This window comes from Pinus tabuliformis, chromosome J, assembly GCF_031772625.1.
Source record: "Pinus tabuliformis cultivar Carrire ecotype Pingquan chromosome J, CPIR1, whole genome shotgun sequence".
NCBI lineage: Eukaryota > Viridiplantae > Streptophyta > Pinopsida > Pinales > Pinaceae > Pinus > Pinus tabuliformis.
The window spans coordinates 1,334,092,340-1,334,108,918 of record NC_142295.1 but is presented as its reverse complement, the minus strand read 5'-3'; positions in this window follow the sequence as shown (position 1 = coordinate 1,334,108,918).

Here is a 16,579-nt window from a genome sequence, read left to right as displayed (position 1 = left end):
AGATTAAGACTTTGGTTGTTTTCAACTCACTTCAAACCAACATAAAACTCAAGTCAAAATTAAAGAGGTAGTTGAAAGTCCTGAACCAAACCAAACTGATATTTGGAAACTTTTCTTTAATGACTCTTGCACGAAAGATGGGGCAGGAGCTGGAGTAGTTTTAATTTCACCTGAAAAAGAAAATATAACCCAATCATGTAAAGTAGACTTTGAAGTTACAAATAATGTGGCTGAATATGAAGCTTTCCTTTTAGGATTGCGATTAGCCAAAAGCTTAAAAGTTCAAAACTTAAGTGTTTTTATTGATTCAGAACTTATTGTTAAGTAAGAAATGCTTGCCAAACCAAGCACCCCAAACTTAGGTCCTACCAAAATGAAGTAAGGGATTCAGTAGAAAACTTCTTTGATGCTTTTAATTTGACTCATATTCCGAGAGATCAGAATATTCATGCAGATGCCTTAGCTGTCTCTGCTAGCTCTTTTAAAATTCATGATCATACTAATGTACTCTATCAGATACGAGTCAAATATAGGTCATCTATTCCAGATAATCTGAAACATTGACAAATATTTGAAGATGATGAACATTTGAAATCATTTCTGCAAGTAATAGATGATTTTTCATTTCTAGAAATTCATGAAGATGGAACTGAAATAAATGAAAATACATATGGAAATGATACTTCAGATTTTAAAACCCACATTTCTCATCATGAAATTATTCAATTATCTAATAATTTTATTCCAAAAGGACTCATCCCTTTAGAAAAATTGTTTGATCAAAATGATGTCATCCAAAACCCTCAGTCCATTTCTTCAGAAGATGACCTAGAAGAGATTAAAATTGGAACTGATGAAGATATCAAAAACATCAAAATATGTGCATCTCTAGACCCTGAGATCAAATCTCAATATCTTAAGTTACTACTAAATTATAAGGATGTTTTTGCTTGGACTTATGTTGATATAAAGACCTGTGATACTTCATTAATACAACATAAGATTCCTTTGAAGCCCGAAGCAAAACCTTATCAACAGAAACTTAGAAGGATAAATCTAGCCCTTCTACCAACTGTAGAAAGGGAGATTAAGAAAATGCTAGATGCTCAGATCATCCTCCCTCTTAGATATTCTAATTGGGTTGCAAATCTAGTTCTTGTTAGAAAGGAAAATGGAGAAATAAGACTCTGTGTGGATTTTAGAAATTTGAACAAGGCATCATTAAAAGATAATTATCCTTTGCCCAAAATGGATTAGTTACTTCAAATGGTTTCAGGGGCACAAAGACTTTCTATGCTTGATGGTTTTTTAGGTTACAATCAAGTGAATGTTGATACAACAGACAGAGAGAAGACAACCTTTAATACACCCTGGGGTACATTCATGTACGCTAGGATGCCATTTGGCTTAACCAATGATGGATAAACATTTCAAAGAGCTATGGACATAGATTTTATGGGTCAAGTAAATAAATTTGTGGTTATTTATCTTGATGACATAACTGTTTTTTCTAAATCTGATCAGAAACATCTAAAGCACTTGATGAAGGTTTTTGACAAGTGTAGAAAATTTGGAATATTATTGAACCCTAAGAAGTCCTTGTTTGCTGTCAAAGAAGGAAAACTGTTGGGCCATATAATTTGAAAAGAAGGAGTAGTAATTGACCCCAAACAAGTATCTACCATTGAAACATTGACCTTACCTAGAAACAAGAAGGAGATTCAAGCTTTATAAGAAAGATTAATTTTCTAAGGAGGTTTATTCTAAATTATGCAGAGATTGTAAAAGATATAATTAACATGCTCCGAAAGGACCATAAGCTCAAATGGACTTCCTCTTCTAGGCATGCATTTTGTTGAGAATGCAACAAGATGATGGAGCTTAGTGGAAAGGAGTCACCTTCACTAAGTGGGCCCGCAGGCAAATTATGGTGCAAAGTCTATTTTTAGACTATGTCTATTTTTAGACATATGGATCATGGTCTATGAGTTGCAGGATGTTGTTTATGGATGATTGGTCATGTTGGGAAAATAGATGGACTTCTATTTTTGGATCATAGCAGGAGTGATCAGAGTCTATTTTTAGACTGCTAGTCAAAAATAGAAAAGTCAAATATTATTGTCTCATAATAATATTTAGACTATAAACATTATCTTGTCCTCTTGGAGCACTTCAGTTTGAGCTACAAATGTGGCACATGTAGCTGTCAGAAGGAAATATGATTTTCTTATGAGTCAGTTGAGCTATTGCATGCATGACATCAGTTAGAACTCATGCATGTGAGTTCTGTGGAGTTGGATGTGGAGTTGATGGAGTTATGTTCAGTTTGACTTTGTTAAACTAGTTGTAATTAGTCTAACTGCAAATAGACTAGTGATGAGTGATGTGAATTAATTGATTAAATTAATTGACTAATTATTAACTCATAATGCAACTGAAGAATACATCAGTTAACTCAGTGCATGTACAGTTCAGTGGAGACAGGTGTTAGAGGTTGAGATTGCTATCAGTTGTGACTATAGTTGTGCATGAGATTTTGCACAATCAATGTATTGAGTATGCCCATGAGAATTGTACAACATATTCCCAGTGATATAGCCTCTGCTCACATGATTTCCAATGTGGGTGATTTGTTCACTTGGTAATTGTGCAATAGAGGCAAGCAAAGCAGCTGTGGATATTTGAACCTGTGACTTGTTCGGATCAGAGCTAGTTTTGTGTGTAACAGGTGGAGATAGTGCTGGATACTTGTGAGGAGTATTTTACTATGTATTGTTACATGTTCTCAATCATTAATATACAGATAGTGTGGGGTTTTCAGCCGTAATCTTTCCCTGGGTTACATACTGTGTTAATGTTTGCATGTGATTGATGTTTCATTGTTTTTAATGCTGCTCAATTGATGATCAACGTAAAGGAGATTATGTATTGTGCATGTATTCCACAATAGTGTATATTCAGGATAATCTCTGTGAATAAGTGTCATACTATTCAAAATTTCTACATGGTATCAGAGTTGTTGATCATCAGATCTATTATTCAGAAAGTGTTTACAATTTATTTCTTCAGGCAGAGTCTGTAAACGGGCCAGGTAGCCTCTGGATTCATCCTTCCTTTGGAAGGTGAGATATCTGGTGAATGCCCATACAATCAATCTCTGTACGAGAAATACTTTGTTCTCACGAATCTTAGATCAGAGGTGGTTGAGTTTGGAGCTAGTGGAATTCGAATTTGTAGCAGTGTTTTCTTGGTGTCAACGTTCCAATGTCTTTTAACGGATTGCGTTTGGAGTATGCTCTTAAGGGCAGCTCGAACTATATTGCATGGAAGGATAGGATGGAGGTGGTGTTAGATGATAATGGGTTGAAGGATTTTATATAGGCTAAGGTCCCAAAGCCTACTAATGCTGCCGAAGCTGAGGTTTGGAAAAAGAAGACAGCAAAGTGTCGAAGGATTCTGTTGGAGGGTGTGAAGGGTCACATTGTGTCTAGTTTGCACGGAAAGGCTTCTCCATATTTGATGTGGAAAGCATTGACAGAATTGTTCCAAAGCAAGAGCGATCAAAGGAAGCTGCCGCTCAAGGATAAACTCAGAAACATCAAATGTGAGAAGGGCGATAGTATACCCAAGTATCTCAAGAAGTTCACTCAGTGTCGGGATGAGCTGGGAAGTGTGGGGGTAACTGTTGATGATGAGGACTTGGTGAGCTTGGCTCTCCTTGGTCTTCTGAAGAGTTGGCATTCCTATCAGGACTCTGTCAATGGTCAGGAGAAATTGCCAGGATGGGAGAGACTTTGGTCAGATCTTGTGCAGGAGGAGATCAGGCGTAATACCAGGGACGGATCTTCATCAAAGGGAACTGATTAAGAAAATTGCGCTTTGGCTGCCAAAGAAAAGAAGGTGAAGAACAAGAAAGATTCTCAGTCCGTTGCAAAAGGCAAGAAGCAGGACATGTCCAAGGTGAAGTACTTTCACTGTCACCAGCACGGACACTATGCCACTAATTGTCCACAGAAGAAGAAGAACAAGCAAGCTGCTGGATCTGTAGTAGGAGAGGCTCTAGCCTCGCAGTTTGAGCTTGATTTTTCATTGATCGCATGCTTGGTTTCAAGTGTGATGGGATCGGTGTGATTCTTGGATAGTGGTGCATCTTTTCACATGACAGGAGATTGAGATTTGTTTTCTGATCTGGAGGACAAAGATCTTGGAGTGCACATCGAGATGGGCGATGATGGTAGATACAGTGCGACCGATATCGGTACCATTTCCTTTGAGAGGGAGTCTGTTAAACCCTTCATATTGAAGGAAGTGATGCATGTTCTAGGATTGAAGAAGAATCTTATCTCTGTGGCGATGTTAGAAGACAAGGGATATGATGTTGTTTTCAGCGAGGGAAAGGCTTTCCTGCGTAGCAAGACAACTGGAGAAACCCGGAAGATAGGGGTTTAAGTGAGGAACCTTTATCAATTGCATGTAGATGGTTGTGCAACAATGGCATGCAAGGCAGAAGGATTGGTGAGCCGGGATGATGGTGAGCTGTGGCATAGGAGATTGGGTCACCTTCACCATGGAGCCTTGAAGATACTATAGTAGATCACTACAGGGCTTCCTAAAGGCATTCTTGCGCAGTCAGATCAGTGCAAGGGGTGTACTTTGGGAAAGTTTGTGAAAGCCACCTTTCACGAGAAGGATAGTCATGCCACGACGATCCTTGAGAGAATTCACACAGACGTGTGTGGACCTTTCTCAGTAGCTTCGACAGCAAAGCACAGGTATTATGTGATCTTTGTTGATGATTTCTCTCGTAAGTGCCGGATCTTCTTCATGCAGAAGAAGAGCGAGACATACTCAAAGTTCCGTGAGTTCAAAGCATTGGTCAAGAAGGAGTCAGGGAAGAAGGTGAAGGCTCTTAGGAGCAACAATGGTGGTGAATACATCTCTGGCGAGTTCAAGGATTTCTGTAGTGCAGAAGGGATTTGAAGAGAGCTCATAGCTCCCCATAACCCACAATAGAACGGGGTTGCTGAGCAGAAAAACAGAATGATCGTGGGTGCTGCACGGGCAATGTTGCATGATCAGGGCCTACCCCTTCACTTATGGGTGAAAGCATGCAATACAACAGTTTATGTGCAGAACCGTTGTCCTCACAGGATACTTGGCATGAGTACACCCGAGGAGGCTTATTCTGGTAAGAGACCTGATATTTCTCATTTGAGGATTTTTGGTTCTAACATTTACATGCATGTGATGAAGGATGCCAGGAAGAAGTTGGAGCCAACCGCAAAGGTTGGGATATTTGTGGGGTACACTGATACACCCCACAACTATCGTGTGTATTTTCCAGACAGTGGCAAGACTGCTGTGCGATGGGATATAAAATTTCAGGAGGAGAAAGCCATGAAGTGTTCGCTTGAGAGGGAGCCACACTTGCATGCAGATGAGGAGCTATTAGTTCCTAAGGATGAGCTTTAGGACGTGGATCATCCACAGGACGAGGTTCATGGAGTGGAAGAGACCACTCATGCAGCGCCAACCATCAGAGGGCGAAAGTGGTTGACAAAAGTTGAGCGACTGGCTCAAGATGCAGAGAAAGTTGTAGGACCACCTACAGCCCAACGTAGACAGAGACAGTCACCTGATCGGTACACTGGATACATGGCTCTTATGAGCAAATGTGTTGTGACTGAGCCATCCTCTTTTGAGGAAGCTGTGGAGGATCCCGCATGGGTAGACACCATGGTGGAAGAGTATGATTTGATTGTCAGAAACAGTGCATGGGAGATTGTCCCAAGACCGGAAGGGAAATCAGTGGTGGGTTCGAGATGGATCTACAAAGTTAAGCAGGTAGCTGACAGGTGTGTGGAGAAGTACAAGGCAAGATTTGTTGCCCAAGGCTTTTCACAGATAGAGGGGATCGATTATGAGGAGACCTTTGTACCTGTCGCAAGATATTATTCCATACGGACGATTCTTGCTCTCTCAGCGCAGATGGGATGGCACATTCATCAGATGGATCTGAAGACTGCGTTCCTCAACAGAGTCATTGAAGAGGAGGTGTACATAGAATAGCTCGAAGGTTTTGAGATCTTCAGTAGCGAGTCGCATGTGTGCAGGCTCAAGAGAGCACTGTATGGGTTGAAACAAGCACCACGTGCTTGGTACACACGGATAGACAGTTATTTCACCGGACTTGGATTCTCCAAGAGTGAGGTGGATCCTAACCTATACGAGATTGTGGTGGAGGGTAAGTTGCTTATCATTGTACTTTATGTAGATGATTTGATTCTAACAGGTGATGAGTTGTTGATACTTTCATGCAAGGATGATCTTGCTAAGGAGTTTGAGGTGAAGGACTTGGGCCTCCTTCATTATTTCTTGGGATTGGAAATTTGGCAGCGCAGTGATGGACTATTTGTTTCTCAGGGTAAGTATGCTCGAGAGATACTGGAGAAGTTCAACATGCATGGTTGCAAGCCTGCTGATACTCCTCTTTCTAGAGGTTGGAGGAAGCAGGATTCCACTTTGGTAGAAGAAGTGGATGCCACTGTTTATCGACAGTTAGTGGGGTCGCTTATGTATCTGGTCAATACACGACACGATATATGCTATGCTATTAACCAGCTTTCACAAGCTATGGTTAAGCCAACCAAGCTCTTTTGGAAGGTAGGCAAGCATGTATTGCATTATTTGAGAGGCACATCAGGATATGGATTATGGTACAAATAGGAGGATGAGGTGAAGCTATGTGGCTTCATGGATGCAGATTGGGCAGGGATCCCAACGGACAAAAAGAGCACATCAGGAGGGGTCTTCAGTATCGGGTTGACAACAGTTTCTTGGTACAGCAGGAAGCAGAGATCCATGGCACTCAGTTCAGCAAAGGTCGAGTATATGGCAGCAAGTTTGGCTGCATGCAAGGCTATATGGATAAGGAAGATCCTGGTCGGTTTGTTTGGTTCTCACTTAGAGCCTACTGTGATTTACTGTGATAACCAGAGTTGCATTAAACTCTTGGCTAATCCTGTATTTCATGATAGATCTAAGCATATTGACATCAGGTACCATCATATCAGAGATTGTGTGCAGCGAAGAATCATGTTACTTTCATACATTCCAACAGAGGATCAGGATGTTGATATCTTGACGAAGGCGCTCACCAGGAGCAAATTCGAATACCACCGAGGCAGGATAGGGGTTGCTGATAATCCATATCTTGTTGAGAGGGAGTGTTGAGAATGCAACAAGATGATGGAGCTTAGTGGAAAGGAGTCACCTTCACTAAGTGGGCCTGCAAGCAAATTATGGCGCAAAGTCTATTTTTAGACTATGTCTATTTTTAGACATATGGATCATGGTCTATGAGTTGCAGGATGTTGTTTATGGATGATTGGTCATGTTGGGAAAATAGATGGAATTCTATTTTTGGATCACAGCAGGAGTGATCAGAGTCTATTTTTAGACTGCTAGTCAAAAATAGAAAAGTCAAATATTATTGTCTCATAATAATATTTAGACTATAAACATTATCTTATCCTCTTGGAGCACTTCAGTTTGAGCTACAGATGTGGCACATGCAACTGTCAGAAGGAAATACTCTTTTCTTATGATTCAGTTGAGCTATTGCATGCATGACATCATTTAGAACTCATGCATGTGAGTTCTGTGGAGTTGGATGTGGAGTTGATGGAGTTGTGTTCAGTTTGACTTTGTTAAACTAGTTGTAATTAGTCTAACTGCAAATAGACTAGTGATGAGTGATGTGAATTAATTGATTAAATTAATTCACTAATTATTAACTCATAATGAAACTGAAGAATAGATTAGTTAACTCAGTGCATGTACAGTTCAGTGGAGACAGGTGTTAGAGGTTGAGATTGCCATCAGTTGTGACTATAGTTGTGCATGAGATTTTGTACAATCAATGTATTGAGTATGCCCATGAGAATTGTACAACATATGCCCAGTGATATAGCCTCTTCTCACGTGATTTCCAATGTGTGTGATTTGTTCACTTGGTAATTGTGCAATAGAGGCAGGCAAAGCAGCTGTGGAGATTTGAACCTATGAGTTGTTCGGAGCGGAGCTAGTTTTGGGTGTAACAGGTGGAGATAGCGCTGGATACTTGTGAGGAGTATTGTACTATGTATTGTTACATGTTCTCAATCATTAATATACAGATAGTGTGGGGTTTTCAGCTGTAAGATTTCCCCGAGTTACATACTGTGTTAATGTGTGCATGCGATTGATGTTTCATTGTTTTTAGTGTTGCTCAATTGATGATCAACATAGAGGAGATTATGTATTGTGCATGTATTCTGCAATAGTGTATAATTGGGATAATCTCTATGAATAAGTGTCATATTATTCAAAATTTCTACACATTTGAACAAATAAAAAGGGCTATCTCTGAAGCTCCCACATTAGCCAGCCATAATTATACTAAGCCATTTAGTATTTTCTCTTTTGCCTCTGAAACAACCCTTGTTGTTGTTCTATTACACAAAAATGAAGATTCCCATGACCAACCCATAGCCTTTTTCAGCAAGGTTATGAGAGATGTTGAGCTTAAGTATGACATCATTGAGAAGCAAACCTATGCCCTCATTCAAGCCCTGAAATCATTCAGAATGTATGTCTTAAATTCACCTATTACTACTTATGTCCCTAATAGTGCTGTGAAAATTGTTCTAACCCAACTAGACACTGATGAGAAAAGAGTTAGATGGATCACTCAAATTCTGGAGTTTGATCTAACTATCAAGAATACCAAGCTACTAAAAGGTCAAGGATTAGCCAGGCTTCTAGCTGAATCCAACTACAAAGTACTTGGAATCAATTTTGTTTTAGAAATAGAAGGGAAGAATACACAAGAACCTTATGTCCTTGCAGAAGGGGAGAATCCACAAGAACCTTCACTTCATCCTAAAAGGGAGAATCCATAAGAACCTCTACCTTCAGAGCAGATAAGTCCTATACACATTGATGAAAAAAATTTGTTGTCAAACTGGTATCAAGATATTGTAAATTTCTTGATCCATTTTGAGTGTCCAGCATCATTCTCAAAAATCCAATGCAAAACCCTTAAGTTAAAATCAGTCAAGTACTGCATTATAAATGCAAATTTATACTAGAAAGATCCATTGAATATTTTGTTATTATGTTTAACAGAATCAGAAACTGAAGGAATCATTGATTAGTTTCATACAGGATTTTGTGGGGGACATTATGCTTGGAGAGCAACAGCATACAAGATTTTGAGGGGAGGATTTTATTGGCCCACATTGTTCTTACAAGTAGGGGCAAAGGTCAGAGGTTGTGTTCCTTGTCAAATGTTTGCTGGTAAACAAAAATTAATGGCTCTTCCACTCGTTCCATCAATAGTTTCAACACCTTTTTCTCAATGGGGATTAGATTTTGTTGGAGAGATTCACCCCACTTCAAGTAATCAGCATAGATGGATCCTCACTGCAACAAACTACTTTACTAAATGGGTGGAAGAAATTCCAGTCAGAAATGTTATTGATTCATTAGTAATTAAGTTTATTGAGGAGAATATCTTATCTATATTTGGTTGCCCAACTTAAATTGTCACTGATAATGTAGCAGCTTTTTCTAGTATTAAAATGATTGAATTTTTCCATAAATATCAAATTTTGTTACATCATTCAACTCCATACTACCCTCAAGGTAATGGCCTTGCAGAGTCATCAAACAAAAGTCTGGTAAAGGTAATAAAAAAGACTCTAGCTGATCATAAGAAGAGCTGGGATTCACATTTGATTTATGCAGTATGGGCAAATAGAATTACTCCAAAAAGATCAACTGGAAAATCTCCATTTCAATTAGTCTATGGGAAAGATGCAATCTTCCATACCAATTTGGCCTTCCCTATTTTAAAATTCCTGCAGGATTCTACAGATGAACCTGATGATTTTTCAAGAAGAATAAATCATATTATTGAACTTAATGAAAACAGAGTTGAAGTTCAACACAAATTGATGAAATATCAGAATAAGATGAAGGCCCTGTTTGATAGAAGAGCCAGGGAAAGGGACTTTAAGGAAGGTGATCTAGTTCTAAGATGGGATGCTAGGAGAGAGGAGAAAGGAAACAATGGCAAATTTGACAATCTATGGTTTGGACCTTTAGAAATTACTGAAGTGAAGGGTAACAACACTATTGTGCTGCAGAATCTTGACGGGCTATATTTCACTTCTCCTATAAATGGAAGGTTTCTCAAACATTACATTCAGTACTAAGAAGTTGAAATAGCTTTCATTGTAAATACTCCAGTTTTCATTTACTTTTCAAGATGTCAGTGTGATTTTCTTACAGCAAGGACTCCATAGCCCGAGGAGAAGGCACATGGGTCTGCAGGTTCTCTGCATTCTACAGGAGAAAGCAGTCCCCAGATGGAGCCAATGTTGTAGAATTTTTTGGTTTTAATAAGATAGAATATTTGAAAAAATGTTAAGTTAGGATATGGACATAACAATAGTGAATAAAATGTTTTTAAAGAAAATATCTTGATGATGATGTCCACATCAAAGAAAATGTTAGGTTAGATGCCCTAAAAAATCAAGGCAAAAAGAAAATGTTAGGTTAGAAAGAAGAGAAAACAAATAAACTCTGAAAGTGAGAAAATCTAAATGCCACTACTATTGTTTCTATAAAATAATGGTTGTGTGAAGCTTGTCATAAATGCCACAATCCATGACAGTCAAATAGTTTAATCTTGACTGCTTCATGCTTTAAATTTGATGTTATAGTTAGAGAATAAAGATCTAGCCAAGCTATTTAATCTTGGCAGATTGGTAGTTAGGTAGAGAATAATAAGGTGCTCATCAGTTTAATCTGAGCCCTTGGAGGTTATAAGGTTAGAATTAGATAGTTTGTTTTTTTAAAATGAAAAGAAAGGAAAAGGGTTTGCTAGCTTAAAATGCACCCATTAAGTGAAGAAAAAATGATAGGATAAGCAAAGGGTAAGTAGAAGAAAGGTTGTAGAAGTATGATAATTCATTAGACAAAATGTACATTTATCATGTTTTACCATATGTTTCTATGTCCATGATGCAATTATATAAAGAAAATGAAGGTCTACAAGATCAATTAATTAACTTCCATCATCCTCATTCATCCCTATATTTACTAATTTCCCCTTCCCACCTTCATACAATTCATATTCATCCATTTCCCATAAAAACCCCTTCCTAAGGTCAAAATCCTTTTTGCCTAGGAAAAGTGAAAACCCCATGTTAAATCCCCTTTTACCCTAAAAACCCACAAAAATATGTTTACCCTAAGTATTGATGCATATATGAAAAGCAAACAACTCACAAAAAGCATTATACTTAGTATATTTCCCCTTTCTGAGTATATTTCCCCTTCCGCGTATATTTCCTCTTTCCGCTCATATTTCATATTAACTCTAACCTATAGTATTAAACCCCTAAAATTCCCTTTCCCGCATATTATTAATTCCCCTTATTAAATAACCCGAAACCTTTAGTTTTATTATAAAACTATGTATTTCCATAACATATCGCATATTGGCGGATTGCAAGCTTTTTAACGTGCATACACTCTTCTCCGATTGTGATATGTGATGTGCGATAGACCTGGACCCGACGAAATATATATCATAATACATTACCCATTTCGCATCCACCTCCATTGCAAGTCCCGTCTAAAACCATTACCCTCCGCCATTGCGATCTCCGATTATGATGGGAACCCAAACCCAACGCAAATATATTTCATGTTTTATTTCCATATCGCGTCCGGCCCTTATCGCATTCTTTTGCAATGGGCCTTCCTTCGCTAAAATCCAATTGCGATATGTGATGAACCTAGACCCAATGACATTTATCCGCCTGAATTCATACCTTTTCAAGTCTGCCACACCGTGTTTTGCGAAGGATTTCTTTGTTAAATTGTTTTTATGATTTTAATGAAGAGTCAACCTAAACCTCTGTTTAACCATAAAACCCTGCTAATCTCAGTTTTTAACTCGTAAGAAAGCCATTGCCACCATAATTAATCATTGGGCCCCTCCGTACTACTCTTTCGCTCCACCACCGTCCAATCTAATGCATTCAAATCCAACGACCCTCAGCAATTTCGTGTTGGCTCTCTGTACGGGCATTACCCACCCGAAAAGCGGTATTCCAAGGACCTCCCCTTGCTACGTGTCAGGCTCAGATTGTATCGAGTGACCCCTCCAAAAACCGCTTGTGCCTCATAAGTGGTGCAATGAAAACCAAAACCACCTCTCGCATAACGAAAAAATGGCCATTGTTCACTTTGCGCCATATCTCAAAAAGTAGATTGTTTTTCCATTTAAACGCAAAAATCACCATTTTGCTATGTTTTACCTGTTTTCACAGTGACACCTCCATAAGCTGCTGCGACCAATAAGACCATCATTTTACCTTCCGATATGCTCTGGACTCCTTCCAATTTCCTTTCAAGCTTGATAAAGCCATTAACCACCTTCCCTGTGACCTATGTTTTTCTTAACAATTTCTATTGTTTGCAGGTAAAAACTCCTGTTCCAAGCTTACAAAGAAAAAGCCTGCATACAGTTAGAAGACACATATGAAGATCATATCAAATTACTTTACCATGTGACATAAAATCTAAAAGGATTTACTATTGAAAAACACAGTAAAAACCTAAAATGCAGAGTAAAGGTAAAAAGAACACAGTAAAGGCTACTATGTAGGGTTAAAGGATATTCACAGAGTTTAAAGAGTATCATATGAAAGATCAAATGAAGGAATTAACCAGCGCAAAGGATTCAAACAATCAAGTAGCTTAAAGGGAAAAATATCAAACAACAAAGCTAACACAACCTGAATAAAAGGGGCACCAAGAAGTAGTTCAATAGCTGCCCCTATCTTCTTGCATGAAGATCTTTCCTTTCCTAGAATAAATCTTAATCAGTTTTAGGGATTTTCTTAGTTTCATTATTGTATAAATAACTCTATTCTCGAGTTATTATGGGTTTGAAGTTCAAGATTCATTGTTCATTATTTTTTAAGTTGTGACTGTTCTACTTTGAACCTGGTTGCACCTTTGAAGGAAGCTTTTGTAGACACTTGATGTACTCATTCTTTCTGGAACCTTAATACAAAGCAAAGGATTTTGAATTTGGTTGTACACAGTTTTTTTTATCCTATAATTTTTTCCAGTTATCAATCATTATGTTTTTCTTCATATGATTATGACTTATAGAGATATCTAGGTAGGGATAATTGTGTCTCAATTTATTCCTATAAGCTCCTGAAGTGATCATCTATTAAGAGAATGCATTAATGAACTATCTGTTTAGCTAATCCCCTCTAATCAATAAATCATCAACATCTTTTGTAAGCTTAAGTATACTACCTTGAATCTTTGGAACATAGTTCAGAAGGTTTTCACACTTATGATTGTTCTGTTTTATAGTCTGGAAAATGTGATAATCATATTATTTTCTGTCTTCTTCTCATCACTATTTTTGTTCTAAATCATTGTGTAAAGCTTTATAGCAGCCCTTTGCTGAGATATTAATATAACCCAAAGGATTAAATATTTGAATTCTACATATGTCTTCATTCATTGGTCTTCCAAAACTAAAACCAAAAACCCCAAAACAATTATTTTAGATGCTCTGGAATTGGTAGATGACCTACTACTATCTTAGAGGTACAAAACCGCGCATACCACCCCCACCCACACCATCACCAGCTTCACCAGCTTCACCCCCATCTTAGCTCGTACCACCTCCACCACCCCTGCATTTTAATATGGTGAGCTCAATAAAGTTGTTTGTGTTCAAAGGAGTGGGAAATGAAAATCCGAACTAGTTTTGGTTTGTGGTAAAAGTTGTATGGGAAGCGTAGGGAGTGATGGATGATAATATCAAGAAAGCAATGTTGGTTAGTGATGTGTAGGATCATGCACTGACCTGGTACATTAATCACTCTAGTGATCAATCGAATGCGGAAATCGCCACTATCCAAGCTGTGCTAACTAGGGATTTTAGCAGATCGAAGTTAGAAGCGTAGTCAATCATTGGGTTCAAATAAATTACAATGCTACCAGGTGAGACTCCTTAGGAGTTGGATCAAAGGTTGAAGTGCATGATTCGCAAAGCTAATATGACCTTGACAGATCAACAGCACCGTGAATGGTTTGTGGCATCACTATCGTCGCATTTGAGGAACGTGCTATCGCAACAAAGGTTGACTACCTAGGCCGAAGCCTTAGAGACCGCGATGAGGCTGCATGAGACCCCCATACAGGATCCTAACCTGGGAGTTCAGCAGATCCATGCGCAGTTGAAGAACCTATGCCTTGAGATGCAGAGTCTGAAATAGGATAGGATAGTTCGACCAGAAGTGCATGAAGAAGTGTGATGCATAAAATGTAAGGCTCAGGGACATGACAAGGACCTTTGCCCGGTATTCATGAATTATCTTGCAGGAGGAGGACCGATGTCGATAAGTCTAGAAGCACAAGTAGAACTGAGCAAGATGCTTTCTTTGTGGTGTGTGATTTGTCAAATAGGAGGAAAGCATGTTACAAACAATTGTCATCTGTTGCAGAAGTACACGCAGAATTCACAATAGTTGTTTTGTAACTTCTGTAGATCAGTGGGACATGATGACAACACCTGTAGATGTTATGAGCTAATGATGGATAGAACTCCTACCTATAGGGTTCAAGATGAAACGCAACACCTAGACCATGGTACGGGGATTGCGTGGGCCGGATTCCAGGGCCGCAGACGAGGCCGAGGTGGAGAGGACCTGGGAGAGGTCACGGATAGCTAATATGCTACAATTGTGGAGGGCCGGGACATTATGCTCATGATTGTATGAATCCAACGCATCCATCATGTCTGTATTGTACCCTGTTTGATCATGAGACAGAAGATTGTCCCACACTAATAGCTAGGCTGCACAATAAGGGGGCACTCCAACCTCCCCCAACTCAGAACCTACAAATGATGAAGTCTGAGTAGCGCGAGGAAGACCCAAATGTAAACATTACGCTCCAAAGTGGGATTACAGCAGGTGAGGATAAAAGAAAACAACCTGAAGATAGTACTTGGGTTCGCAAGGCTCCAACAAAAGAACCAAAGTTTGATTTGGAGTGCACTAAGGAAACCATCATGGAAGCTAGGAAGAGCTTCGCTAATGCCTCCACTTCAGGAAGAAAAGAAAGATCGGAGCCAAAAATGGACCCATCTATGCTTACAACATTCCTAGAAACATGTATGAAGTTACTGCGCAGCAGTAAGGTGGTAAAGGAACTATAGGAACTCATTAATAGATGTGCTGGGACCACGCCAGGAGAATGGCACGTGGACTGGAAGATTGGAAAACACAAGTCAAGAATAAGAAGAGAAATGAGGCTAACTGCGCAGATTAGTGAATATGGGACAGACCAAGTAATTCTGGATCTAGGATCGGACGCAAATGTTCTATGAAAGTAGACATGGGAGTGCAATGGGAGGCCTACATTGTAGTGGTCTCCTATTTAGCTGTGCATGGATAACCAACAAGAGATAATACCCCTGGGGCGATTCCAAGGAATCACAGTGGATATTGAAGGAGTGAGCTAGCCGACTTTGGGGTGATAGAGATTGTCGATGACAGCAATCCCCATTCCATGCTCTTAGGAATCGATTGGGACACTGACATGAATGGTGTTATTAACTTGAAAAAACCTAATATGATGTTTGAGAAGAAGTATTTGTGCGTAGTTATACCTTTGGACCTTGCTGAGGGATCGCGCTACACTGAGCCAGTGTGCAACTATGAAAGGGACGATGACTTAGACTACATCTACAAGATAACCATGTGAGATCAAGACTGGGTAAATCCCAACATGGAAGGATGAATCTCATGGGAGCACGAAAGCTCCTGTACATTGGATTTGAATGAAGAAATAGAGCGATGGTAGAACCAATTACACAAGGTAACCACACTGAACTGTAACATGATGACAAGATTGTTGTGCTGTGCTTCAACGGAAATAAGAGATTTCTGCAGTTATGATGGATTAGGTGAGGTAGATGCTTTCTTGGACAAATTTGAGAGAGAGGTGTCGAAGAAACAATGTTTCGAAGCCTTGAATTGGGTACTACACGTAATGCCCATGAGATGGTGGGGTACGCACAAAGGAAACTTTGATGACTGGAATGCATGTAGAAGGATGATGCACACACGGTTTGGAAAGCCTCGAGTATGATTCACAGATAAGTACGATGGGCATGATGATCCGTGCATGCATCTGGCTAAGTGGATGCAAGCCTATAGGGAAAAGCCACAACCAGAGTGGGTGCACCAGTTCTATCACACTCTGGACGTTATACCGATGAATTGGTATATAGAAACTGAGCTTCGCCAAGAGACGAATGAATGTGATGTTCTACATGAAGGATTTGTGATGACCTTTAACTTTGATGATGGATGGGAGAGTATTAATGAAGCACTACAAGAACTAAAGGAATCCATCTTTAGAATGCCATAGGAGCAGGTAGCATTGACTCAGCCTGATTGGGTTTCCCAGTTAACTTGTGCACTGG